Source organism: Patagioenas fasciata, chromosome 23, assembly GCF_037038585.1.
Source record: "Patagioenas fasciata isolate bPatFas1 chromosome 23, bPatFas1.hap1, whole genome shotgun sequence".
In the NCBI taxonomy this organism is placed as follows: Eukaryota; Metazoa; Chordata; class Aves; order Columbiformes; family Columbidae; genus Patagioenas; species Patagioenas fasciata.
In genome coordinates this window covers 501633-529579 of record NC_092542.1, presented here as the reverse complement: position 1 = coordinate 529579, position 27947 = coordinate 501633, and the positions used below count along the sequence as shown (strand labels likewise).

Genomic DNA, 27947 nt, shown 5'->3' with positions numbered 1-27947 from the left:
TCCGCATTTTCCAGCCTGTGTGGGTGAGCGCGACGCCCCTCACAAAAAGGTGGGGGAATGAGCGCGAGGGATGGTGGCGACGGGAGCCGAGCCAAACGGACGGCGGAAGAAAAATCGTCCTCGCAAAAGTGTCAGCGTCAACCTGGCGGGGAGAGGAGGAGAAGGATGGCGTCTGGGGAGGAGAACAGGGACGGCTCTGTTGGAACGGCACCTGCGCAGGAAATATTGCCCCAGCAGACAGTGCTGGGGGATGTCAGAGGTAATTGCTCTTCTCTGCTTTATTAGCTCCGCGCGCACGCTCCGGGTGATGATGGATCATGTTTGTGCTGCCGTTTCTCTGTGTTTTCTGTTTGCTTTCTCCCTGTTTTCCTTCCTGCCTCTCTCTTTCTGCTGTTTTCTGCCTTTTCTGGTGACTTTGGGCTGCTCCCTCCCAGCGGAACCAGGCACAGCCGCATCCCCAGCATCCACCGCATCCCCCCCGGACCCCAAACCTGCTCCACCTGCTCCCCCTCCGGGCCATCCCCCGTTAATCGCTTGCGCCGCCGGCGTTTTGGACGCATTTTCCAAGGCTCCAGCCATACCGACCCTCCCGCCGCCTCTTGCTTGTCTCAACCCACTTCTCCAGAAATGATGAGATCTTTTCCCCGTGCGCCAGCTCGGGTGGGTGGGCGAGACTTTGGGTGATGGATTTGCTGCAGGCAAAGGCCTTTTATTCCTGCGTCAGAGCCCGTGGGTGGAAAGGGCTGGAGGCGCAGCGGGGAATGCCGGGTCGCTCTCCCCCCGCGGTGACAGCGCGGGACAGGATGACCGGGCGGCGCGAGGATGAGGAGGAGGAGGCACCTCGCGGTGCTGGGGTCACTGGGACGGTGGGTGCCGAGTGGCCCGTTACTGCGGTTTGGTGCCCGCAATCAGTACGAGCTCGCTCAGGGTGGTATTTTTATGTCTCTGGAACACTTTATTTGGTTTCTGAAGTGCTCGTGTTCTGGAATAATTTCTCCAGCCTCGTCCAAGCCGCTTGTGCTGTCTGTGCTAAGTGGGTTTGAGGGCTGTTTTCTAGTCCACTTCGTTGTTTCTATTTTATTGTTTGGCTGGCTCTACATTCACATCGAAGTGTAACTCGGATTTGTTTCGCCGACTTTGGCGTGAAGAGAAGTGAGCGCGCTGCTGTCGTCTGGAAACGCCTCCGGGACACGCTGCTCTAGGACAGCTGCTGAGTGTTCTGGGTTCTGCTTCCCTCACCCCCAGCCCTTTTCTCCTCGTTTCTGTGTCTCTTCAGGCAGGGACGTGGGGACAAAGGGACATGGAGATGCAGGGATATGGGGACAAAAGGACATGGGGACGCAGCCTCGCTGCGTCCCCACAGCCTCGCCGCATCCCCACAGCCTCACCATGTCCCCACAGCCTCACCATGTCCCCACAGCCTCGCCGCGTCCCCACAGCCTCACCATGTCCCCACAGCCTCACCATGTTCCCACAGCCTCGCCGTGTCCCCACAGCCTCACCATGTCCCCACAGCCTCACCATGTCCCCACAGCCTCACCATGTCCCCACAGCCTCGCCGCGTCCCCACAGCCTCGCCGCGTCCCCACAGCCTCACCGTGTCCCCACAGCCTCGCCACGTCCCCACAGCCTCACCGCATCCCCACAGCCTCACCGCATCCCCACAGCCTCGCCACGTCCCCACAGCCTCGCCACGTCCCCACAGCCTCGCCACGTCCCCACAGCCTCACCGCATCCCCACAGCCTCGCCGCATCCCCACAGCCGCGCCAGCCCCCTCTCCAAGCCCCTCTAAAATCAAGTGGTAAATTAAAGGTGGCCCAAGAGCACGGGGGAGGGAGGGGACAGCCTGATCTGCACAGATGACATTTAAGCCTGCGGAAGGCTGCTGTGTTTTACCCACTGCCACATTTAAAAGGCACCGAATTCACTATACCGTTGAGTAAAGACTTTTTTTTAACGTGTTTATTTGAGAAGAGCCATTGCTTTCCGGTCAGGAGCTGCTCCTGCTCGGACGAGGCTCCCAGTGCGGGAGCGGGGGCTCCAGGTCCGTGCCGTGCGGGTCCCGCTGCCGTCCTCGGGAGGACGCGGAGCCGCGGCTGCGCCCGGGGCAGCACTCGGAGGCTGAGGATGCGCCCAAGCGCTCGCACGGCTCCTCCGGCAGCAGCTGCTGGGATGGAGAAACCAGACAGGAAATCGCTGTCTCCCGACTGGAGGCAGGAGACGCTCCATGTCGACAGCGTCCTGACCCAAGGAGGTGGTGCCTGAGCGTCCCGGAGCGCAGCTGCCTGCTGCGGCTCTGCCCGGCTCCGCGCCAGCCATGTCACAGGTATTGAGGGGTTTTGCGCAGAATTCCCCGTCTGCGGACGCTGCGATCTCGGTTTAACTCCGCTGCTAAATACTCTGACAGCCGCTGTCCTTGCAGCGCGGCGCGTGGCGCTCGGTGACGGTCCCCACGCGTGGCGCTCGGTGACGGTCCCCGCGGCTCTCCCGCCCGCTCCCGGAACGGGGGAAACGCTCCCGGCCCCTCCCCAGGATGGGAAAGGGGTGAGGAGGCTGCTGGGGGCTCAGCCTGTGCCCCCCAAAAGATCCCCAGACTGGCTGGGCTGACATTTAGCCCTGAGCGCCTTGCTCTCCCAGAGAACACGAGCAGAAAAGCTGGGGCAGGACCCGCAGCTCAGTGAAGCAGGAGAACAAAACCTTCTGCATCGTGTTTGGAAACGCATTTTCTTCTTTTCTTAGCCCATTTTGTGGGGAGGAATTGATCTGTCTAATCTCTAATCTGTGACTATGAAATTGTATTCCCCTCTTAATAGGCCTACAAATGTTTACAGGCGGATGGTTTGGGAGACGGGCTGTGAACAGCAGGAATGCTAAGAAGGGCCGTTGGGTTCTGCTGGCTCTAGGCTGCAAGACACAGGGGCTCCAGGTCCCCAGCAGCTCCAGGTCCCCAGCAACCCCGGGACCCCGCGCAGACCCGACGTTCGTGCCCAATTCCTGCTGAAATCGGCCTCCAAGAAACTGCGTTGGGTTTGGGTACCCCCAGTTCTGAACTCACACGAGCAAGGAGAAGGGAAAGGGAAAGGATGCAAACCCCATGATGAAGCTGGACGATGGTTGGTAGCAGGTAAGAGAATGAATATGGAGCAGGAGAACCTTCACAGGGTTTAAATACAGCTGGTTAATCACTTTATCATCCAAATACAGGTGGATTAATGCAGTGGCTTAGTACTCTGTTTAAGCAGCTGAGTTTTTAAAAAAGCTAAATAATTGAGGGAATTACTGTAAAATGAGAAAACTTACTGGTTTTTGTACTGGTTATTGTCAGAGCTCCTGGCTGCGGGGCAGGACGGGGCAATGGGGACGGGGCTCTGGGGATGGGGACGGGGCTCTGGGGACGGGAACGGGGCTCTGGGGATGGGGACAGAGCGACGGGGACGGGGAAGGGGCTCTGGGGATGGGGACAGGGTGATGGGGACAGGGCTCCAGGGATGGGGAAGGGGCTCCGGGGATGGGGACGGGGCTCCAGCCACTGCGGCCACGACCGTGTGGAAATGACTGTGGGAAGAAATGGGCTTCACCTCCTCGTGTCTGGAGCCGGGAGCTGTCACCCACTGCTCCAGCTTCTCCTGTAAGCACAGAATTTATCCATCAGCAACCAAACCAATAGAAGTTGAATAATATTTGTTGATTAATGTAGTCAATGAATTTCATATTTTCTTTAAAATATTTGCTGCATATTTCTGTAAATTATTCATCCGGTTTATAAGGCAAAGCAAATATTTGTGAATAGATATGAATTATGTGATTTGTGAAAATGAAATATTCATGAGTCATTTTCATTATTCACCTCATCCTGGAATTGCTACATAAATCTGATCAGACGAATAGATTTGGTGAGGCTCAGCCCGAATTTACGGGTATCACAGGGCTCGCTGGCTCCCGCGCAGCAGAGCGGAGCGATCTGGAGCGAGCGCCGGGGCAGATCTGGAGTGGATCTGGAGCAAGCGCTGAACTGGATCTGGAGTGAGCGCCGGAGCAGATCTGGAGCGAGCGCCAGAGTGTGTGCGAACGCTGCTGCACGTGGAAAGCTGCGTTAGCCTGTGTTTCAGCAGAGACAAAGGTGAGAGGAGCCTGGGGTTTGTGTCCCTGACGAGGACACGGAGGACGCGCAGCGCCGTGGGGAAGGTGCTGGGGACAGCGGGAGCGTCAGACGTGCAAAACGAGTGAAGAGCTGCTCACCAGAACCACAGCGCGGCGCTGCCGGGGGAGGACAAGCACGGTGAACGCTGGCGGCAGAGCCCGGGGACAGCAGGGACAGCGGGACCCCAGCCACGGCCGCCCCGCAGGGACACGGAGTCCAGGAACGGAGCCGGTGCTGGTGTTAAAAAAGAAGAAATTTGATATAAAAAACTCAGTTAAACAGATGCTCAACTTTTAGGGTGCGAGTCGTACCCCGGCTGGGCTGGGACGGTGGGTCTGCGGAGTTAGGCGCACGCTAAGTGCAGTTGGAGCGGTGCCACCCGCGCTCGCCGCCGCTCGGTGATGAACACGGCTGGGTCGGAAGCTGCAAAATGGGCACTCAAAACTTCAGCTTTGGGGACCTTCATATTTTCCAAAGTGTTAAAGTGCTTTCTCTTTAAATAGCAAGCTTCCATTTAGAAAATAGACCATTCCGCAGATAGCATTATACATCTTCCTCAGCCGGGCAGTTTTGCTCAACACGGTGCGGGGACATCGTAAAACCCGTGTGCTCAGCCAAGTGGAATTGCTGACTCTATCACCCTGGCCAGAGAAGACCGTCCGTCTTCATCCTGCCCTTGTCCACTGGGCTGGGGCCGATGGTTCAGGACGGGGCCAGCGGTTTGGCACAGCTGCGTTCGGCACGTCCTGCACCTGCACCCGGTGGCGCTGAGCGGAAACTCTTCAGGCTCTAGAACCCGAGCTCCGCTTTGCCGCTGCAGAGGTCGGGTCACCCGTAGGATCATTTAGATCCGCGGGAGGTTGGACGGGCAGGTCGCCCTTGTGCGGGGGGGGGCAGCCGAAGGACCAAACCCCCCCGGCGAGGGTGGGCGTGCGGGGACCCTGGGGACCCCGGGGTTGGGGGCCGCGGGCAGCCCCGAGGAAGGACACAGGGCTGGGTGCCCTGGGCACCCCCGCGGGCCATCCCAAAGGTCACCTTGCCGGCACAAGGCAGGAGCCGCGACGTTTCCCTGGCCAGGGCAGCTCCTGCGCTGCGCTCCGGGCTGTTCAGCCGTGGGATGGCATTTTCCCCTTGCCGGCTCTGGAACAGCACAGAGCAGCCGTTTATCAGCGCTGTGTGCGCATCCAATCTCCCGGGCTCTCTGCTTCGCCTCCCGTTATCGCTCGTCTCCGCGGCGCTTAATGAAGCAGCTATTTTGAGGCGACAGCCTAATGAATTTGAGAAGTTTTTGACTCTTTTATTGCACCATTTCAAATACCGGGTACCTGGAAAATAGTTTTAATGTTGCGTAGACCATTACGAGCCAATGCATTTATTGCAGGTGCCCTGCGCCGAGCTGTTTCCCGGAGCTGTGGGGCAGCAGCCAGCGCACGGGGGGAGATGCGGCTGGGGGTTTTCCCGAGAGAGGCGTCTCCATTTGACACCCTGTTCCCAAACAGCTCCTGCCCAGCAGGCTGTGTGGCTGTGAGGCTGGAGCGGTGACGACACCGGGGTTTAGTAACCCAGGTAAACGGCACCCTGGCCAGTGCCGCTGGGTGATCCTGCCAGCATGGGCCCCTGTTTGCTGGGGTTTCTTTCCTCTGGTCTCTGGGATCTCTCTTTCCAAGTTTCTTCTCCCCATCTGCTCTGCTGAAAGTCTTTGTTCCTTAGTCATTTATTTTTTAACAGAAAACCGAGATAAAAATCCCCACTCCTCCAAGGGCCATTAATTGCTGTTACTGTAGAGCATGCACGGCTGGTAATTATGGTTTTTGCTCAGCAGCTGATGGACTTGGGAGCCGCTTCTAACGCTGCAAAGGCAGGGAGAGGGAAACTTGGTGACCCCAGCGCGCGTCTCGCGGCGCTGGGACGGTGCCGTGGGCTCCAGGACAGCAGGAACCCCATGGCAAGGGCTGAGAGCGGTGACACGGAGCCCCGGGCCACCCGTCCCCTCCAGAAGCGTCTCGGGATCACCCGCTGCCCCGCACCAGGGCACTGGTTCGTCGGCACCGGAGCCGCCGCAGCCGGAGCCCCGTGAGCTCGCGGCCACAGCGGCTGTAATTTTAAGGTCTGTTAAATATGATTTAAATATTTTTTACTCATTAGTGATAATTTAGAATGATTCTCTTTTTTTTTTTCGGAAACTTCAAGTGTGATTGTAATAGCTTTGTAATTTGGGGCTCTATCATTAAAATTAATGATATCCTAATGCTCTATGTGCACTGGAAAAGTCTGATCAGTTTTTTCTCCTTTATATATCATTACTAATAGAACATTTTAATGGCTGTAATTTCCAGCCCTGTAGATGGAAACCTAAAAATAGGAAGAAAGCCTATTTCATCACGCCATGCCAGCCCCTAAATAATTCAATTACATAGACCGGAATATCTGAAGCCGAGTGCGTTCCAGCTGCAGATAACCAGAAGTACTTGATATTGCTTTTAGAGCAGGACTGGTTATTACAAGGTCTGGCTCCCCGGCCCCCCCGGGATGCCAGAGCATCCCCACGGCCCAAGTCTAAAGCTCCCCTAAAACCGGGCTCAGCCCCTGCTTCATTACTACGCCTGTTCTTCTCCTGCTACAGGGAACTGGAAAGCCTTCATCATCCTACATATGCCTACATACAGCTGCCTCCGTTCACATCCTTTCCTTGCAGAGTTTATCAGATGGATTCCTGCTCTTTATTGGTTTGTGCTTTGCCTCCACCAGCCAGAGTTCACGACTGAATTCTCATTCTTTCTCTCGCCTAAGAACGGGAGAGATTGGGATGCGCTGTCCTGTGCCAACAGTGAGCCCGCACCAGAGGGACGTCAGGGATCGCCATGTGGTGGGACGGACCCGCTGCCCCAGAGGGACGTCAGAGGTCACCGTGTGGTGGGACGGACCCGCTGCCCCAGAGGGACGTCAGAGGTCACTGTGTTTGGGATAAAAAGCCAAAGCAACAGAGAAAATTAGTGCAGCTGCCAAGTTATTGGGCTGGAAGCAGGAACGACTGTGGGAGCATCCCCGGGCTGGGCGATGGAGGGGACGGTGTCCCCGGGCTGGGCGATGGAGGGGACAGTGTCCCCGGGCTGGGCGATGGAGGGGACGGTGTCCCTGGGCTGGGTGATGGAGGGGACAGTGTCCCTGGGCTGGGCGATGGAGGGGACAGTGTCCTTGGGCTGGGCGATGGAGGGGACAGTGTCCCTGGGCTGGGTGATGGAGGGGACAGTGTCCCTGGGCTGGGCGATGGAGGGGACAGTGTCCCTGGGCTGGGCGATGGAGGGGACAGTGTCCTTGGGCTGGGTGATGGAGGGGATGGTGTCCCTGGGCTGGGTGATGGAGGGGACGGTGTCCTTGGGCTGGGTGATGGAGGGGATGGTGTCCCTGGGCTGGGTGATGGAGGGGACGGTGTCCTTGGGCTGGGTGATGGAGGGGATGGTGTCCCCAGGCTGGGCGATGGAGGGGACAGTGTCCTTGGGCTGGGTGATGGAGGGGATGGTGTCCCCAGGCTGGGCGATGGAGGGGACGGTGTCCCCGGGCTGGGCGATGGAGGGGACAGTGTCCTTGGGCTGGGTGATGGAGGGGATGGTGTCCCCAGGCTGGGCGATGGAGGGGACGGTGTCCCCAGGCTGTGAAGTCTGTGACCCATGAGCCGCTGTCTCTGAGCCCATAATGCTCAGTTTAACTCTCCAAAACTTCTTTCCTCACAACCGGAGAAAGCGCTCGGTGCAGCTATCAGAGTGTGATCAATCAGTGTCAAATAAAAGTCATCAGAATATGACTGGGAGTCTGATTGCCTGTAACCAACATAATTAGACAGTGAGGACTTTCTTTCTTTTCCCTTTCTGCAGGAAGGCTAAAAGCCTCCAAAATTGGAGCTAATATCCTATGTCTGGAGAAAGGTGAATTCACATTTGACCTATTGTTCAAATAAAAGTTCTCCTCGGATCCAGCCCAGCGCGGTGACGGCAATCGCGGCAGCGGCTTCAGCACCGGGCTGCCCAGAGAGCGCCGAAAACTTATAGACCCTGGTGCTTGTTCCCTATCAAGAGTCTCCTCAGCATCCCCAGAACCTGTACCCATCTCCTCAGGTGGACCCAAGCAGTGTCCGTGTCCCCTGTCCCCTCGCTCTCCAGATCCTCCTTGGGTTTATACCGGCGTTAATGAAGTACTGGTGTTAATGAAGCATTGGCGTTAACAAAGCACCGCCGCCCCACCCTCGCCCTGCGTACCAGCACCCCAACATCGTCCAGCTGAGCCAAAAGCCAAAGTTACGGCTCCTATCCCACATTTCCAGAGGAGAAAGACGAGGTTTCTGCCCGGTGAGCCGGATTGCCCGGCCGAGCTGTCGGTGAGCTTTGTTTTCCTCCAGCGATGTTTTCCCCCTGCCTTTAAGGCGACCTCAAAGGAAGCAAACAAATGAGTCTCTCATTTTTCTGTCCTTTTTTCTTCACTCCTTGAATGTTCTATTGATCCGTTTCTTCCTCACCCCGGTGGTGCGTGTTTTGGCACGGAGCGTGGTTTGGGATGGTTATGGTGGGCTGTTTCACCCCCGTTGGTGAGAATCGGAGTCAATAAACACGGGGAGGGGGTGTCCGGCACCGTCTCTGCCGCGCGGAGCAGCCGTGCTCAGCGGGACCGGGGGGGCTCCTGGGGGCGCGTGGGAGCCCCCAGGCCCCGCAGCCCCCGCCAGCTGCTGCCGTTTCTCCTCAGCCTCTGGCGTTTGCTTTAATCCCTCTCGGGTTTGCATTTCCCTGGCAGGACGAAGCGGTGGAGCAGGAGCTGCCGATGTGCAGAGATGAGCTCACCCCGCGCGGAGCCGCTGCCGCGGCCGAAAGGGGAAACTGAGGCAGCGTCAGCGTCCCGGGCAAGGGATGCAGAGCCCCAACAACACCCTGCAGGGCAGCTGAGTGCTGGTGGAAATCATCTGTGATTAAAGACAGAAGGACGGACAGAACACTGCGTCAGGGTGGACGGACGGACGGACGGACGGACAGCCACTGGCCATCCAGCATCCTCCCGGTGGGACATCGTCTGCCCGCAGGCTCCATCTGGTGGAAGATGCTCCCCGAGGAGCCGGAGGGAGAACCCCTCGGTGTGTGGGGTCCCCTGGGCGTGCGGAGTCCGCTGGGCACCAGCAGTGACAGGAGGGTCCCCAGTGGGTTGGCAGCGCTGGCACCCACCAGCCCCCCACCGGCAGCTCCCACGGCTCCCGAGCAACCTTTCCCTCCTTTTACCTCCCAGCGCTCAGCCCAGGGTGAAACCGGGTGTTTTTCAGTCTGCTGCATGTTCTGCCTTCATTGAGGTTTATTTGCCATATAATGTGACACAGTAATTTCACTGTGTATAATTTAATGGCACATCAGGAAAGAATTAATTGCTGGAAGCAGCGCTCGTGCCGGACGGCCGTGCTGGGGTTTGGGGGCGGCTCTGCCGCGGGCGAGCAGGAACGCGCCGCTGCCGGTGCCACCGCTGCCGAGTGTCCCCGGTCCCTTTGCTGTGCCCCACGGCTGGGGACACGGCTGGAGGGACGCGCCTGGAGACGGTGCTGGGTAGGAAAACAGGATACGCAAACCCCTCAACAGCACATCCAATTTCCACTCATTAAGCCACAATTTCCATCATTTTAATTACATAAAAGGCAGATAAATAGCAAGTATGCTCCTACTTGTGCCTTTTCTCTTAATTATTAGTCCTTTGCACGGGCCAGTTTGCAATGAATCAGCCTTTAAACAGTGTTCAATCGGAACATGTTTGAATTATCTTGTTGGCCGATCATTCCCCAGAACATAATAAAACAAACATTAATTACTACTTCAGCGGGTGTAATCTTCTTGAAAGCACTCGACGCCACTCGAATGCCATTGTAGCCTCATGCTCCGCGCTGTGAGACACGTGGGTGAACAGGCAGGCAGGTCGGGGTGCGCGGGCAGAGCTGGCGCTGCCAACGCGCCGCTCCGGGAAACCTTGGCGAAGGAAAAACCCAAGCCTGTTGTCCAAAGAGGAAGGAAGGTGCTGCAAGGCCACCAGGCTCCTGGCAGCTGGGTGGGATGTGGTGGAATGCTGCAGGATGCAGCAGGATGCAGTGAGATGCAGTGAGATGCCGCAGGATGCAGCGGGATGCAGTGAGATGCAGTGAGATACAGTGGGATGCAGTGAGATGCCGCAGGATGCAGCGGGATGCAGTGAGATGCAGTGGGATGCAGTGAGATGCAGTGAGATGCAGTGGGATGCAGTGAGATGCCGCAGGATGCAGCGGGATGCAGTGAGATGCAGTGGGATGCAGTGAGATGCAGCGGGATGCAGCAGGTGCCGCTGCTTGTGTTTCCACTGGCATGGGGCTTATTTGGGCCTTGCCTCAATCAATTTGGAACATTTCATGTAGGTGTAAATGGCAACCCCTGATCTCCACTCAAAGGTTCCAATGGCGTTTCCAGCGCTGTCACTGAACCCCCCGGACATCGCACCTCGCCAGGGATGATGGAGAGTCTGGCTCCGGGCTGCTGCAGCCTGAGCAGAGGCTCAGACCTCCATCTCACCCATCAGCTCCTGCAGCGGCCCCGGCAGGGGCAGGAGGGGAGGGAGCGCTGGGGACGCGCCGTTCGGGCGGGGGGCACAGGGAGCGCTGGGGACGCGCCGTTCGGGCGGGGGGCACAGGGAGCGCTGGGGACGCGCCGTTCGGGCGGGGAGACGGGGAGCGCTGGGGACACGCCGTTCGGGGCAGGGTGATGGGATGCGCTGGGGACACGCCGTTCGGGGCGGGGGGACGGGGAGCGCTGGGGACGCGCCGTTCGGGGCAGGGGGATGGGGAGCGCTGGGGACACGCCGTTCAGGGCGGGGGGACGGGGAGCGCTGGGGACACGCCGTTCGGGGCAGGGTGATGGGATGCGCTGGGGACACGCCGTTCGGGGCGGGGGGACGGGGAGCGCTGGGGACACGCCGTTCGGGGCGGGGGGATGGGGAGCGCTGGGGACACGCCGTTCGGGCGGGGGGCACAGGGAGCGCTGGGGACACGCCGTTCAGGGCGGGGGGACGGGGAGCGCTGGGCACACGCCGTTCGGGCGGGGGGCACAGGGAGCGCTGGGGACACGCCGTTCGGGGCGGGGGGACGGGGAGCGCTGGGGACACGCCGTTCGGGCGGGGGGCACAGGGAGCGCTGGGGACACGCCGTTCAGGGCGGGGGGACGGGGAGCGCTGGGGACGCGCCGTTCGGGCGGGGGGCACAGGGACCGCGATTGTCCCGGCTGGGCCACTCGGCACCTCCGCCCCCAACTGCTCATAAAGGGGCCGCCCCACCCGGGGGGTGCTGGGAGGTTTGGGATGGGAACTGTTCGGCTGCAACCCCTCTGAGCAGCATCGCTGGGGGCTGCAGGGCCCAGTTTGTCCCCGGGGTTTAAGTATTGTCGCATCAGCAAAGCGGCCGGAGAGCCGGGAAAGCGCCGCCCTGGGGCAGGGAAGAGGATTCTCCGGGAGACCGGGCGTTGTTGGTGTGTGAAGCCTCGTGGTCGCCCCGGCCGGCTCTGGGGACACACGGTGGGTTTGGGGTTTGGTTTGTCCAAGCACGGGAGGCGGCTCGGCAGGTCTGGTGGTCTTGATTGCAGACGCTGAGGTCTGAGGGTTTGGGGCAGGGGGGTCCCGTCCCCCACGGGGCTGCAGAGGAAGGGGAGGGCAAGGCTGAGCTGTTGCGATGCTGAGCCGGGGTTCTGTACCCATAACCGTGGGGATCTGTGCTGTCGGGGCCAGGGTGACCCCCTGGTTTCCTTCGTGTGTTGTGGCTGTGGAAACACCCGAGCTGCTGGTGTGTGGCCGTTGCCTCTTCCCACCTCCGCCTGGGGTGCGTCTCCCGGTGCCCGGGACCGGTGGGTTTGGCCCGGTGTGCCGAGTCCCCCAGCCCTCCCGGGGGTCCGTCCCGGTCCGTCTGCGGGCCAGGGGGTGCAGCCCAGCCGTGCTTCAGCGGGGGGAGGGAAGAGCCGCGCGTGAAGCCGGGCAGCCGTGGGACGTTTTCCAGCGCGTTGAAGCCGAACCTCACCAGCCGCTCCTCCCCCGCAGCGGGCGCGGCGGGTCCGAGGGCCCCCGGCCGCCTCCGAGCGCCGCTCCGCCCGCACGGACCAGCGCTCGGGGCTTCTCTGGGACTTCCTAAGAGCTTTAAAATGAGGGCAGTTTTCCTTGCCCACTGCCCCGCTACCAGCTGCAGTGCGTTTCTAAGAGGATCTCTGCATTTCATTAGGGGCAAAGCTGGTGCCTGAGAGAAATCAATTGCAGCCTGAATTTAAAGACAAAAATCAATTGTGACTGGGCTTTCCAAGCGTGGGCTGGGCTGCCCAGCGGGAAAAGCGTGTGGGGAGGGAGCAGCGAGGGCTGCAGGACCCAGAGCCTCTGCTGCCCTGGTGGGTGCTTTGCCAGGAGGCCCCGGGTCTTCTCCTGCTTGTGAGATTTGTTCCCAGAAACTTTTTTAATCAGTAAAACAGATCCTCAATGACCCATCTGAGGCTTCAGAGAACCAGGGAAGCTGTTGTGTATATGAGTCAACCCTAACGCAAAGCTATTTCCTTCCTCATTTGCGAACCCGAACATTCCGACATACACAAATTAATGGGTATTATTATGAGCCTCATTAAAAGAACTGTTCTTTAGGGGGAACCATCTTCCCCAATACAAGCACTGTGTTCTGTTTGCTCGGCTGTTAATTGATGGCAAACTGTGCAATCCTCAATTTCGTTATGATGAACTCGTGCGGTCTGTAACTTGCGCTGGTTGCCCTCCCGGCGCGAGCGGTGGCGGCGCGGGGTGCGCGAGCCCTGGGGACCCGGCCGCTCTGCAGCACCCTGTGCATCTGATGCCAGCGAACCCATTTCTCTCCCCACGGCTCTAACGAAGACACCGGACTTCTTAGGGAAAGAAATACCGCTCTGTGTTGGGTTTTTTTCTCCCCGTCCTCATGTGGATTGATCCACCACAAGTGTTCATCCTCGCCTTAAGTAGAGAACAGGCACCGCATCTCAAAGCCTCATTTTGCCTTTTGCCATTAAATTACATTAAAAGGGCTCTCATGTTATCTCTTAAGTAGGTGCTTTTCATTCCAGCCACATTTCCTCCCTTACCGCCAGGCTTCTCTCCTCAAAGCAAGAGCTTTCCCAACACGTACAGGAACGGAGGGCATCTCGGCTATTTTGTGCGGATTTTAGGCACCTTAAACACGACGGGGTGTTACGATCCGAGTGACAACATCTTTTCCGCAGGCATGTGAATAGGTGTGAGCTGCTCCTGCCCCGGCTGCAGCGCCGGGGTCCCCGTCCATCCTTGGCGATTACAAATCCCATGACCATCCCTGGGAGCGACGGGTGCTGGTGATGAGCTGGGCACCCCTGTGCCCGGAGCCGCGCTCGGTCCCGAGGTTGAGATGTGCGTTTGCTGTTGCATGCCCATGGTCACCGGTGGAGCCTGCGGCTGAACTGGAGGAGGAGGAGGAAGAGGAGGGACGCTCAGCTCATGACCTGACAGCAAGGAAACCATCAGACCAGCCTCACTGGTCCCTCCGGTGCCCAAGAACAGCACTGACTTTTTGGGAGATGCTTGGCCAGAGCCCCATTGGAAGCCTTGAGCAAATTCCTCTTTTGCGATGGATGAAAAAACTCAGTTTTCAAGAAGTGCATCAAGCCCTTAATTGGGACTTTAATTCCTAAATGGCAGAGGGTGCAGTGAACCTGGCTCCTCAGGCCAACGTGTCCTGTAGTTAGAGAGCAGACGGCCCGGAGCGGGCGGAGGCGGCAGCGCGTGCATTGCAATGAGCCCCACAACCAGGGCTGATTTTCTTTTGCATCTAAAGCAGACATGAGTGGTACTTATTAATTTGAGTCCACCTCTGAATGCACTTATCGATTCAAGTCCAATTAGTTTTCAGAGTGCCCAGGTAGGAAGTAATCATTAAAAACATGTAAATTAAGTTACCGGGGAGCTTAATAGATTAGTCATTGACTTTCTAGCTTATGTTGGCTCTTAACCTTCAGCTTAAATTAATCACCAACAATTTTTCTGGACTGGCTGCAGAAGGGTGGAGCTCGGGGGCCGCGGCACCGCGGTGAGGGCCGGCAAGTGGGAAAGGGAACCTGTGCTGGGCACCCCGGCTGGCACCGCGGTGAGGGCCGGCGAGCAGGAAACGGAGCCTGTGCTGGGCACCCCTGCTGGCACCGCGGTGAGGGCCGGCGAGCAGGAAACGGAGCCTGTGCTGGGCACCCCTGCTGGCACCGCGGTGAGGGCCAGCGAGCAGGAAACGGAGCCTGTGCTGGGCACCGCGGCTGCCGTGAGCGCCTCGTTTGCTGGTGACGAGCTGCTGCCTGTGCCGGGGGCTTTGCCCACCCGGGGTCCCGCTCTGCCAGACCCGGCGCCCAGAGCCGGTCCCCGGCTGCGGGAGTGGTGGTTTTATTGACACAATGCGGTGCGTGTCCTGGGTCGGTGCCTCGGGGCTGAGCTGTGACGGGTGCCGCTCTCTGTCCCCTCCCCGCTGCCGTCCCTGTTTCCCCCGTGTATCACAAGCGGGTTTCCCAGCCTGCAGTAACCAAACCTCAGTTGCAACTGGAATTAGTAGCAGCTAATCTGAAATTATTAAGGTGCTCGTGGTCAATGCCCCAATAGACTAGGAGGTGCCTGATAGAAATACGGAGTCTCTGAGCCCCCCTGCCCCATTGGCAGCAGCTCTGTCAGGGAGGGGGAAATGGAGGAAATATCTTCTAAAAAGATATCAGGCTGTGCACATTTGAAAAAGCTATTTCTAACATTGCAATTACCAGGGAAGAGAACGAATTACCACTTCAGGGGCCGTCACACGTGGAGAATCAGAGCTTTGGGAAATAATCAGAAGAATATATTCGCAGAAGCGCATTATTTATATTGAAGCATTTAAAGCAAAGGTCACGAGGAGAAGCCGAGGATTAGTAAACAGGAAAATGCAGGATCGCTGGGGTGCCGCGACGCTCGTGGTCCGTTTGGGGATGGCCGCGTTGGTCACCGGGGACGGGGTCCGGAGGGAAGGGGACGGGGGATCCTCGCGCGGTCCCCAGCGGCGCCTGCGCTTGGCCCTGCTCCGCCACAGCCCCCTCCCAGCTCCCGACCCCCCTCCCTGCCCGAGGAGCCCCGACAAAGCATCTGCCATTTATAAGCAGCAAAAATAGGATTGATTTACTGTAGCGACATCTCAAAGCGCGAAGCGGCACTTTTACACTCACATCACCCATTAGACATCTGAAGGCATCAGCACAGCCCATTTCATTTTTAGAGACGTACAAAATGCTCAGAGGAAGCCATTTGACATCCCCATTCTGGGAGCTATGATAGCGTGCTGGAAATAATACAAATGCATCAGAAGTCTTACGTCTGCTCATTTCGGCGCCCGTTTTCCCTTCGAGTTGTGTCAATGTGCTGCTAAAGATCTAGTGAATGCTGCTCTGTGACTTTTCGGTGTCACAGCTGCTGGGGAAGCTGCCTGTGGACAGCGAGCTGAAACTGGAGTGTCACGGAGCATCTTACGGGAGGTGCCGGGGCACCTGACGCTGTTCCCGACCAGCAGTGGCTGCGCGCCGAGCAGCACCACCCGGCTCTATTAACGAGACTGCACAGGCTCCCGGCTACTGACAAATGGCCACAATTTTAGCCCCTTCATCTCCCCCAATCAATACCTTTTAATCAAATCCAGTCACTCCAAATTGAATTAAGGGAAGTGTCCAAAATAACCTCAAAGTGCTGGGGGTGCGGGGAACCAGCTGATCCATGCAATCCTCACATTTCCTGCCTGAACTCCGGTGGTTTCCTGAACGTGCCCCTCGCCCAGCGAGAAGCTGGAGAGCCCGTTTAATTACAAGGATTCCCATGGCCAAGGGCTGCTCAGGCAAAGCGTTTGTACCACCCGGGATGCGCTGAAGCAACATGTCCAGGAAACAAAAGGATTGAAAATATATATGTGTGTGTATATAGCATACAAAGCTGACGGTGCTGTTTGCCTGGTGCCCGGGGAGCTGGGGCCGGGGGGACCTTCCCTCGCTGCCCCCAGCCCGCAGCGCGGCCGACCCGCGAGGACGCGCCGGGGTGTCTGTGGGCGCTGCTGCTGTGTCGCTCTCGGGCCTCCGTCGTGTTTGTGCCGTTTCCTTGGGGTTTGCTCTATTTAGCTCCTCAAGCGTCCACCAAGTTTCAGAGCTATTTCTGCGTATGAATTATTCTCTGACACGATTTTGCAGCACTGGTTATATTTAGAGAGCTCGTTCATTGGGCGAGGCTTTCTCATTTTCCGTTTCGTTGGGTGATTTCCGTGTTCCGTGTTTCAGGCTCCGGTTGGTGTGCGCTAACTAATTGCATTGTGTGGTGCCAGATGAGGCCGAGCTCGCGCTCCTGCGGTGTTTGCGGCGATGCTGGCGATGAGGCGGGAGCAGCCGGGAGAGCCGCGTCCCCGCGTGCGTTTCACAGCTGTATCGGCTCGAGCTGGAGCAGCTCTGGAAGAAATGTTCGGCTTGTAAAGGGCAAAGCTGCTGCAGGGGGACCCGATTGCTTCATTCCGCTTCCTATGAAGGGCCCAGCTCTCCCTGCTGTGTCCGCATCCCGTGTCCTCACCGAGCGCAGCTCCGGGGCCGGCCGGACGGCGCTGGGGTGTCCTGGGGCTGTTTGTCCGTCTGTCCTCGCCTGACCGGATCCTTTTCTCCCGCCAGTCTGACACCACTTCTCACACAAGCTCCCTTTCCCCAGCCAGTGCTCTCACCTACTTACCTTGATCTATTTTTAATGCTGCTTTGTTTTTCCTCCTTATCCTTCTGCCTTCCATAAAATAATTGACTTTTCACAGTGCAATCGGTGTTTTACGGGCACTCCCCGGCACGTGCCCTGGCTGCCCCACGGCCGGGCTCTCAGGAGCCCCAGCTGCCTCCCCAGCCGCCGGCCCAGCTCCAGGGCCACCGACATGTCCCCAGGGGCCACCTGTGTGCAGCGTGAGCTGCTCCTGCCAGGAGCCCTGTGGCCGCGGTGGCCGCGGTGACCGGTCCCTCTCCTGGAGCCGCGGTGCAGCCCTGGGCTGGAGCTGCGCCAGCGACAGCAGCTGGAGCCTGGCAGAATTAAAGTCTTAATTGCCTGTGATAATTAGAAATCTGAGGAAGTTTCCCCAAAGCGCAGAACCGCGTCCTGGCGCAGCCCGAGCGTGCGCGGTTCCGGGCACTGGAAGGATGGCTCGTTTGTGCCTCCGGATCAGCCCAGCCAGGGTTTGGGGATGCTCTGGGTTGCTTTACAGGGTCAGGGACCGGGGTGTGCCACCAGTGAGGGTGACAATGCAGCAAAGACTTCAATAACCATCTTCAGTCCTGCGCATGCAGTTAACTGCGGCTGCAGATTTATCGTTCCTGCTAATTGTGCAGGTAAATCAGAGGTTCCCAGGTGAAACCATAGGCAGAAGACGCTGCTGCTGTGGGGGGCCAACCTCGCCACGGTGGTCCCGCTGCTCGCCAGTGCCGGGCCCGGAAGGTCTCCGGCGGGAGGTTCAGGGGGCGGCCGGCTGCCCACAGCGCTTGGGGATGGTTCATTGGGAGACTCGTCGGAAGAGCTGACCCTCTGCGGCTCGCTGCCGCGGATTAGCAGAGCCCGGCTTGCCAGCGCCGCCTTGTCTGCCCAGTAATTGAACGGAATAAGCTCTCTTATCTCTCCCGTGCGGCTTTTCCCTGACAGCCCCTTATCTCGCAGCCCTTGGAGATTGCGAGCGGCTGTCGAGCCTCTCGTGAGGCTGCTCTGTCCATCCATCCTCCCCTGCCGGGTTTGGGTGTCCCGGCGTGTCAGCGGGCACGACCCCCCCAGCACCCCGGTGTCCCCACAGCCCCTCCTGAGCCCTCCCGGGGAACCCAGGGAACTGGGATGCAAGGCATCCTGCTCTTCACGTTTTCACCCAAAGCTTTGAAACGATTCCCCACCATCTGCGATGCCAGAAAAAGCTTTCCCGCGGACGGGGCTCGGCGGAGGGGGCTCGGCGGAGGGGGCTCGGCGGTGGGGGCTCGGCGGTGGGGGCTCGGCGGAGGGGGCTCAGTGGAGGGGGCTCGGCGGTGGGGGCTCAGCGGAGGGGGCTCGGCGGTGGGGGCTCAGTGGAGGGGGCTCGGCGGAGGGGGCTCGGCGGTGGGGGCTCAGCGGAGGGGGCTCGGCGGAGGGGGCTCGGCGGAGGGGGCTCAGTGGAGGGGGCTCGGCGGTGGGGGCTCGGCGGAGGGGGCTCGGCGGAGGGGGCTCGGCGGTGGGGGCTCAGCGGAGGGGGCTCGGCGGAGGGGGCTCGGCGGAGGGGGCTCGGCGGTGGGGGCTCGGCGGAGGGGGCTCGGCGGTGGGGGCTCGGCGGAGGGGGCTCGGCGGTGGGGGCTCGGCGGTGGGGGCTCAGCGGAGGGGGCTCGTTTACGTGTGCAGAGGAACACGCGTAATTGGGTCTCTTAGGTAAACGGTGCAGGATTGAAGCCTCTGCAGCTGTAGGGCTGATGGACCACTGAGGAGACATTAGCATGCGAAATGATGACCATTAACTTGATTAAAGAAAGGACACAACACGCATTTTGTTCTTGTAGCAGAGCCGCTTCTTCCCATGAATCGGTACTTGGGGATTTTGATTTCCTTATGCCAGGAGACAAAACACCTCGGAAGCGGCGGGTAATTGCTTCTGGGCTGAGTTTTTCTAGGCTAACCTAATCTTGCCGGGGATTTGCTTTTAGCCTCAATGTGAGGGTAGATTTTCTTTAAGATCAGGTTGAAAAACACTCCCATACATTAGAAGCAGAATAAATGGCTTCTGAGCGCTGGATTTGCGCAGGCTTTCCAGAAGCGAGGGCTGACCCGAAAATCCAGCCCCGTCCCACCCCCGCGAGCCGAGGAGCAATGGGGTGACCCCAACGCTGTGGGCTCCCGATGGGGTGACCCTGACACCGTGGGGTCCCGGTGGGGTGACCCCGATGCCGTGGGGTCCCAATGGGGTGACCCTGACATGCCATGGGCTCCTGGGGAGCGGCTGTACGTGTGGGAAAAGCAGGTCAGCCGGGAGCACAGAGCGGGCAGATGTGCTCGTAATTAGGATGCATCAAATCAGTTAATGCTGAAGACAAAGAAAATTAGAGAAAATGAAGAGGAAATGAAACATCTCGCGCAGATGCAGGAGAAATATTTTTAGTCCCTCTAAGCCCGTGGCGTGTGTTGCGTTTGAAGAGCCCGAGCTGGGTCCTGCGGGACCGCTTCCTTTCAAACGAGGTTGCCATCTCCCCGCGCTGCAATTAGACATGTCCGCACAGCTCCGATTTAGTACAACCGAAGCACTTAATTTTCATTAGAAAGATGACATTGTGAGCAGTTATGAAGGACGAGCATCAGCCGCTGGGGTCCGCGTTCCTGAGGACAGAATGGGACACGCAGATGCATGAATTATTGGGCGCCTTTCCCGTGTTTCTTCTGTGCAAAGAAGATTGGACTCGATTGTAGGTGCCTCTCCTGATGTCTCTTTTTAAATCCTATTTACATTTGTGTTAGATAACTCAGTATATCCATAAATTAGTGCTGAACATCAGTTTGTCTTACGGAAGTGCTGAATAATCTCCGCCTCCTGTGTATTCATGGTCCAGCCAGGGATCCCCAGCCCAGCCGGGGGTGCTGCGAGTGTTCGGGAAGGGTCCCCGTCCCCCCGTCCCCCGTCCCCCGTTCCCGCAGGTGGAGCTGCCCAAAGCCGGGAGGGCGCAGACAAGGCCCTCGCTGCCCTCCAGCCCTCCAGCTCTCCACCAAACCATGGCTGGTTCTGGACCGTGACACCCGGTGCTGCCCGTGGGCCGAGACCCCGCGGGGCAGGAGCCGGGGCCGGGTAAACAAGGTCTCTTTGATTTTTCAACTTTTCCACGTCCATGAAAGCAAAGATTCGTGTGGCTGAGCCCGGAGTCAAACTGCTTCAAAGAGCAATTTTAATTGAAATTATAATGATGAAAGTTTTGCAGCCCAAATTGAAATAGGCGTTACAAGTGTTCCCTCCTCCTGCAAATCACGTCCACGAAGAGCAGTAACAAAACCAGGGATTTTGTGAGAGCCCTTTGGTCTGTGTCTGCAAGCGATGACAGCTTCCTCAGCCCGCAGATTATCTTCTCTGTGAAAATCAATAAGCGGCTGTGCCATCCATCTTCTCTGCAGCTTTCCCCGTGCTCCTGCTCTCCCCTTGCCGCAGGCACCGGGCTGTCCCGGCGGGCACGGGCTGGATGCTGCTGGGCTGACCTGCGCTCCTGCGGCTGCGGGCTCTGCACCCCGGGATGCTGCTCCTGCCTTCCCATCGCACCCCGCTGCTCACACCACACCCCACTGCACCCTATTGCACCCACCGCACCCCACTGCACCCAACACACCCCACTGCACCTGTCCTGCCACACCCCACCACACCCACCACACCCATTGCACCCACCACACCCCACCACACCCCATTGCACCCACCACACCCACCACACCCATCACACCCACCGCACCCACCACACCCATCGCACCCACCACACCCACCACACCCATCACACCCATCACACCCATCACACCCACCACACCCACCACACCCACCGCACCCACCGCACCCACCACACCCACCACACCCATCACACCCACCACACCCCACCACACCCCATTGCACCCACCACACCCACCACACCCATCACACCCACCGCACCCACCACACCCATCGCACCCACCACACCCACCACACCCATCACACCCACCACACCCACCACACCCATCACACCCACCACACCCACCACACCCATCGCACCCACCACACCCACCGCACCCATCGCACCCACCACACCCATCGCACCCACCACACCCATCGCACCCACCACACCCACCGCACCCATCACACCCACCACACCCACCACACCCATTGCACCCACCGCACCCATCACACCCACCACACCCATCGCACCCACCACACCCCATTGCACTCACCACACCCATTGCACCCGCTGCAACCTCCACACCCCACCGCACCCATCCCACCGCGTTGGGGTCAGGATTGAGCCCCGGCCGTGCCGCTGTGGCTCCCGGCAGGAGCGCAGGAACCCGGGGGGTGAAAAGCTCCTGCGCTCCCCAAACAGAAAACGGATGCTGGTTCTTCTCTCTTCAGCATTAATCTCTGTCCCTCCTGGGAAATTATGCCACGATAAATCTTTATTTCTCATGATGGCTTGCCAGCTTTAATAATGGTTTTGCAGGGGATGGCAAAGCCGGCGAGCTGGAGTGCGGGTTGGAGGACGCAAACACCAACAGGTCGGGGCTGATTTACCCTCCTCCCCAGCCCCGTCTGTCCAGCTGTCGCGCGGGGCCGAGTGAGTAACCAGTTCCTCAGTGAATTCAGCCTCATCTCGATCCCCAGGCGCCCATGCTGCTCTGGAGCTTCTTTGCTGCCCAGCTCCGGCCGGTGAGAGATGTGGGTCTGCAGCCCTTCCCCTGTCCCTGGTGCTCCTGTGGATGTGGGGAGCAGAGCCCATCCCGCGGGGTGCGCTCCGGAGCCGATGGCACCACGGGACGGCGCCGGCCGGGTCCCAGCGCCACCGGCGGATGCTGTGCCGCAGAGCACCGCGGTACCCGCTCCCGTGCGGGCGCTGGAAGGAGGACACGGTGCACTGCAGCCCCTCACAGGGCTGCCGCCCGCTTCGTCCCCTGGAATCTGTGAGTGCTGCGCTGCCAGGGATTTTATTGTTTTCTACTCCATACGAACAATTTGTAGAGCTGCGTAGAAGAAAAATAGAATTTGTCCTTAGTTCCCAGGGTGTCTGACTGGCGAATGTAGATAATTGTGTTTTCCCTTATTTGTGGAGGTAACCGAATGGCCAAATCCAATTACTTCTGGAAGTCCTGCTGCCACGCAGAGGCCAGCATCGGTTTTCTCTGAGCCAGGGTGGCCGGTGCTCGCGGTGACATCGGGATCCCCATCGGCAGCCTGCGCTCAGCCACCGCCCCCTCTGCTCCTGCTCTGAGCAGCACAAGGGGTTGAGATTATCTATTTATGCCCCTTGAAAACGTCACCCACAAACGAGGAAGAAGATGGAAGACCTGTTGCATCTTGTCCCGGGGCTGTGACAGCCGGTGCTGGGACCGCAGTGCGACCCTCGCCGGGCTGGCAGGGGCCGTGGCTCCTTTCCCACCCGCCCGACAGCGTTTACTGGGGAAATGCTGCCAAATAAATCAAACCCAAAGCAGAGCTGTTGCCCCATGACCAGTCAGCTCCTGCAGCCACCCATATGGCACTTGGAGTGGCTTCAAGCGGGTCTCGTAAGGGACGGAGACAAACGACCGTGGGCCCGGGGGCTGCTCCGCTGCGCCGGGGCCGGTGTCAAATGTTTGAGCCGGGAGTTACTATAGAAACTATCTCAACTCCTCTTTCTGTGCAGCCTCGTTGCTACTAATAAATAGCCTCATTATTTTGCAAAAAGTGCTTGGGAAACCAGCAGCACCATGGTTCGGGCAATACAGAATTAATGATTGAAAATAGTGGGGCCATTTTTTTCCCGCACCATAAAGAGCGGGGAGGCCGGGTTTCCATTAGGGAGAGTTATGGCTCATTTCTCCGCTTTTGCTGTATTTATGTTTCATGTATTTGAAAGTTATTTCAGCCACTATCACAAATTACTAATTCCCACATTACATTAAACGTCTGTGAACAGGAATGGCTCCTGCCCATCAAAACAAACCGGGAGCGAGGTGCTTGCAGGGACCCGGCTCCTGTGGGTGACGCTGCTGGTGCTGCCGTCCCGGCGATGCCGCGGGGACACCGTGCCCAGGGCTGGTCCGCCGCAGTCTGGGTTTCAGGGAGCCAAGCTCTGCATATGGGGGGCCCCTCCGTGCTCTGGTTACTCATTTGTCTGCGATGGGAAGGGTTGTGTTCTGCTCTTCGCGTTTGCGCTGCCCTGCCCGTAGCTGCCAGACTCTGTGCTAAATCCAATATCATAACTCACGATCTTGGGGAGGGCAGTGTTGCCCAGGAGAGACGGTTCAGTATTCACCTCGGGGAGGACAGTCCCACAAGCAGCGACGAGCGGAGCGGCGCTGCCCGCGTCCCTCCGTGCCGCCGCTTTGCAAAACCGTTTGCAGCCACGGAGTTTTCTCTCCTTTGCCTTGTAAAAGCTGGGCAGGTTATTTATATCCTCACGCCTTGTCTCTATATGGAGGTATTTTTGTAAAGATCTGAGGGAAAACTGGAACTGATCATAATGGTTTGCCCCTGGCATGAATCACCACGTACAAAAAGGAAACACTGCACCCCACGGCTCCTCTTGGAGGCCACGTTAATGACTTTCCATGGTGCAGACCCAACATCTCGATGGGAGGCAGCCAGGCATCAGAGAGAATGGCAGGGAATATAATGACTCATTTGTCTTCCCTGCAGAAGGAAGAGCGGCGGTGGGAACACAGGAACACGGGCTCTTAACCCTTCCGCAACCACCGCCGCTCCTGCTCCCGGGGCCCGGGCGGGCGAGGAAAAGGGGAGAGGGAGCGCGGGAGATGGATGAGAGGGCCTCGTGGTGCTGGCAAAGTTTCGTACGTAAAACGGCTGCAGGCTCGCTGGCCAGAACAACCTGGATGTCAGCAATTGCTTATTTTGCTGCTGACGATATAGGGCCTCATAGGAATTAACTTTCTCAGTAACGGCAATAAAGTGCATTTGGCTTTGTGTGCAGCATCCTTCACCTGAGGTCCTGGGATGCTGCGGGCATCTCGCTGCTGCCGCCTGATGCGGCAGGTTCCACTGCCCAACTTTGGGCTCCACTGCCCAACTTTGGGGCTCCACTGCCCAACTTTGGGCTCCACTGCCCAACTTTGGGCTCCACTGCTCAACTTTGGGGCTCCACTGCCCAACTTTGGGGCTCCACTGCCCAACTTCGGGCTCCACTGCTCAACTTCGGGCTCCATTGCCCAACTTTGGGGCTCCACTGCCCAACTTTGGGCTCCACTGCCCAACATTGGGGTTCAGCGCTGTTTTTTGAGCAGCGAGGGAGGGAAGCGCGGAGCACGGGGACGCTCACCGTCAGCCGCAACCACAGACAAATGAGTAATTAGAGCACGGAGGGGCCCCCCAGACGCAGAGCCCGGCTCCCTGAAACCCAGACTGCGACGGAGCAGCCCTGCTCCACTCCACTTGAACATTTAATTTAATTTTAAAGATGGTGTGAAACCTGTGAGGACTTCAGTCGCTATCGACTAGACTGACCTGGGGAGGGCGGCCTGGGCTGATCCTGTACAGGCAGACCGGAGGTCCTGTTGGCACCCTCGGTGCCGCGGCCGGTCCATGGCTTTGGTGATGGTGCCAGAGCGGGGATGGCGGAGGGGCCGGTCAGCGCTGCAGCTTCCCGAGGTGCTGGAATAAATCACCCGCTCTCCTTTAATCAGCTCTGCTCCTTGTTTCCTGTTGAGTGAATTAAAAAGCTTTCAGCGGCACACACAAACCGTGGGCCAGCCTCACGACTGATAAACGTTCCTTTTGAACTTTGTCACAATAGGGGAACCCATTAAACTTTTAACATTTTTAATCATATAATTTATTTAAAATGTATTAGCTGAAAGAAAATAAAAGGAAGCTTTTTTCCTTTATTATTTTCTTAAGAGGAGTGGATGTTCGAGGTGGATAACGTAGCCCAGCAAGCTCGCCTCTGACCTTACATTCAAACCCGGTCCCGCAGCTCAGGCTGTGAAATCTGGGTCTCAGCTGGGGGGGGAATGTCCCCCCATTTGGCAGCCAGAAAATGCTGACAGCTATGGACGATTCACATGAAGTGGCAGGGGCTCGTCTCCCGTCCCCTCAGGTCGACAGCGCCAGGCACGGCCGGGTCCTGTGCGCCCCCGTTCTCGGGGTGAGGAGCAGGCTGCTGCGCCCCCGCAGCCCTCACCGCCCTGTTGTAATCGATACCCCTGCCAACTACAATGCCAATAGCTTTAATGCTCGATAAACGGCAGGCATAAAACTGAGCTGTTGTGTTGCTCAAAGAAATTGAATTAAGGGTGAGCAGAGGGGATTCATCACTCGGCGCGGCCGGAGCCGCCGGGTCCAGCCCCATCAAGGACCTTTCGGCTCGTGCTGGTGACGTGAGCTGCGTCCGACCCCCAAAGCAGCACAGCCCCTGCACCCCCCGCCCCGCACCAGGGCAAATAAAGGGATGTTTGCTTTGCAAACTTTGTAATCACAGGCAGCTTTTGTTGCGATGGACACGTATTTATGTTTGATTATTTTTCCTAATGCATCTGTGACACAATCAGGGTTTCCTCTGCACGCACAGGAAGATTTTCTTCATCAGTTATTAGACTTCAGCCCCTGAAGAGCAAATTAGGGGACATGAATATGCAAATCTAATGCTTCTAAACTGATAGCACCAGCGCTTCCTCCAGAGGGATGGAAGCTGCGGTGACATTTGGCTTCCAACTCTTTGCATTCTGGGGGTGGGGTTTATACTGTCTTTAATTTGTTTTTTCGCACTGGAGAGAGCTAAAAATAAAACTTGCACAAAAGCTGCTCTTGTTTGCTCCTTTCCTTGCTGGGTTGTGTGTGTTTGGGGTTTTTCAGCCAATATTTGCCCCGTGCTGGGGAAGCTGGCGGGCGCAGGTGCCATCCCCGCAGCGGGGGACACGAGCCCGGCTGTGACAGCGAGGCGATTCAGCACGGGGGACAGCTCGGGGACGTGCCGGATGGCGGCGACTGCGCCGCGCCACAGATGGCTCCGGTTTGGGCTGTGACTTCCCCAAACGAACCATTTCGGTCGCACCCCGGGACCCCGCGGCAGAGCTCGGGTCAATGGAACGCGGCCGGCTCCGGGCAAACCACAAACCCGGGGGCGGGCTCCCTGGGAACTAAAACACCGGCTCTGGGGGGGTGGCTTTCAATCCAAAGTACCTGCGCGGCCCCGGGGAGGGTGCTCAGGCACCCGCACCGATGGGTTTGACACGGTGTAGGGCAGTGATGCGCAAACCCTGGTGTCGGCGTCCGGGACGTGCTCTGGGAAATAAACCACGGAATGTTGTCAGGATGGGAAAGAAGAGGAATAACGTTGAATTCTGCGCAAGGGGAAGGGATATTTTTAACAGACGCTCCATTAACCGCCAGCAGGATTTGATATTTTTTTCTTAGCATGCGAAACGCTCAGGGAGCGTCAAACGGCGCTGGGTGGCGGCTCCGCTCCTCACGCCCGCCTGTGCCTGCGAGCGTGAATTAACAGAGCAGCCCCCGCCCCGAGCCCCTCCCCACCCCCAGAACAGCCTCCGTGTGTCCCCGAGCGCCCCCTCCCGCAGCCCGGCCACAAACCGGGTCAGCGCCGCCGCGGTTACCCGAGCAAGGGGTTTGTATCGCCTGACAAGAGGTGAAACGAGGCCCCCGCCATTAATAACCCGTGCGGGAGAAGTCGATGGGTGAAGGCGGGGGCTGAGCGCAGGAAAGGGCAGCAGTGATGGACCGAGAGCACGGGGGATTTTGAACATCAGAAAAAGAAAAGGCGGAAATTTACCAAAGCTCTTTTATCTAAATGATGTGGCTCTTTGGAAGATGGAAGATCCCCCAAAGCCGGCAGCCCCCCAGTTATCAGTCTCCAGGAGGAAACACGAGCTCCCGGGAGCTGTGCCGGTGGTGAAGGATTTCACCATTCTCTGCTGCGGGTTGGAATGGAGGAGCCTCTTGTGCAGCGGGAGAGCCGATACCTCCTGGGAATGGGTGTTTGAAAAGCAGCAGGTGAGGCGGCAAAGCCCCGGCCAGGCGCGGGAGACTGCGAACCGCAGCACCGTGCGCGGGTCCGGAGCCGTCACCCGGCTCTGGCAAAACACGGGGGGCACGTGGTGGAGCCGGAATTTATTCCCTAGGACTCCTACTTAATTAAGTGCTTCATTTGCATAACCTTGCACAGTTACTCACTCCTGTCATCGTGAAGTTCAGCCATGTGCACACAGTTAGCAAAAATAACACCCATAACTCAAACTTATGTTTGTTGTAAAAATGGTTTTACACGACGCGGTTAAACGGGCCTGACGTGCACCCAGCACCGCCTTTCCTTCCCGTTTAAAGAGAGGAATCAATCTCCACCTTGATTTGTGGGGCACCGTTTCAGGTCTTGCCGGGCTCCGCCGGCTCCTCTCCGGGTTCCTCTCCTGCCCGCCGGCCCTGCCGTGGCACCGCGGCTCTCGGGCTCCCCACAACACACACACATTTATTTCCCTGTAAATCAGCAAAGAGGCCAAGCCGGGGGGTCCTTGAGGCCGGATGAGACCTTATTAAGCCTTTCCCTTGCTCTTAAAGGTCACCCGTGCTCAGGTCCCCGCAGCCTGTTAACCAGCAGCATGCGTGTCAAATAATGAAGCGGCCAAAAATACACACGGTGCGCGTACAGAGATGTATTTTTAGGGCTGCTCTGCCCCTCCGCAGCTTGCCGCCGTCCTCCCGCGTGGCACCGGGAGACACATCCCCGGTGACACTTGGTGGCCGCGCAGCAGTGGCAGCCGGAGCTGCCCAAGGGCTCGTCACCTCGCGCCTGCAGAAGCTTTTCACCAATATCCGAAGGTTTCGGAGGTGTTTGCTGGGTCTGAACACGCTAAGCGTGAACAGGTCCGGTCTGCGGGTCCCTCTGCGCGGCTGTGGTGCCGGGAACACGCGCTCGTCCCTTGGGGCGGGGGCAGAACCATTCAAACGTCTATGAACTCCCAGGAGGGTAAATGCATTAACCTTACCTTGATCCCGGGCTGTAATTACATAAAGCCCGGCTCCCAGGTAAATTAGTGCATTAATAACAGTTTTGTTCCTCTAAGTAC

The 27947-nt window shown here is 58.3% G+C and overlaps 2 long non-coding RNA genes across 2 annotated transcripts; both read left to right on the top strand.

The window, feature by feature from the left end:
* The first annotated feature begins 2759 nt into the window (after positions 1 to 2759).
* LOC139825496 (uncharacterized) lies at positions 2760 to 6331 on the top strand. The gene is made up of 3 exons (XR_011735571.1): positions 2760 to 3125; positions 3928 to 5708; positions 5965 to 6331. It is a non-coding gene; the product is annotated as an uncharacterized lncRNA (long non-coding RNA).
* Positions 6332 to 6437: 106 nt separating this feature from the next.
* LOC139825500 (uncharacterized) lies at positions 6438 to 9860 on the top strand. The gene is made up of 4 exons (XR_011735576.1): positions 6438 to 6868; positions 6971 to 7091; positions 8015 to 8514; positions 8925 to 9860. It is a non-coding gene; the product is annotated as an uncharacterized lncRNA (long non-coding RNA).
* Positions 9861 to 27947: the final 18087 nt, after the last annotated feature.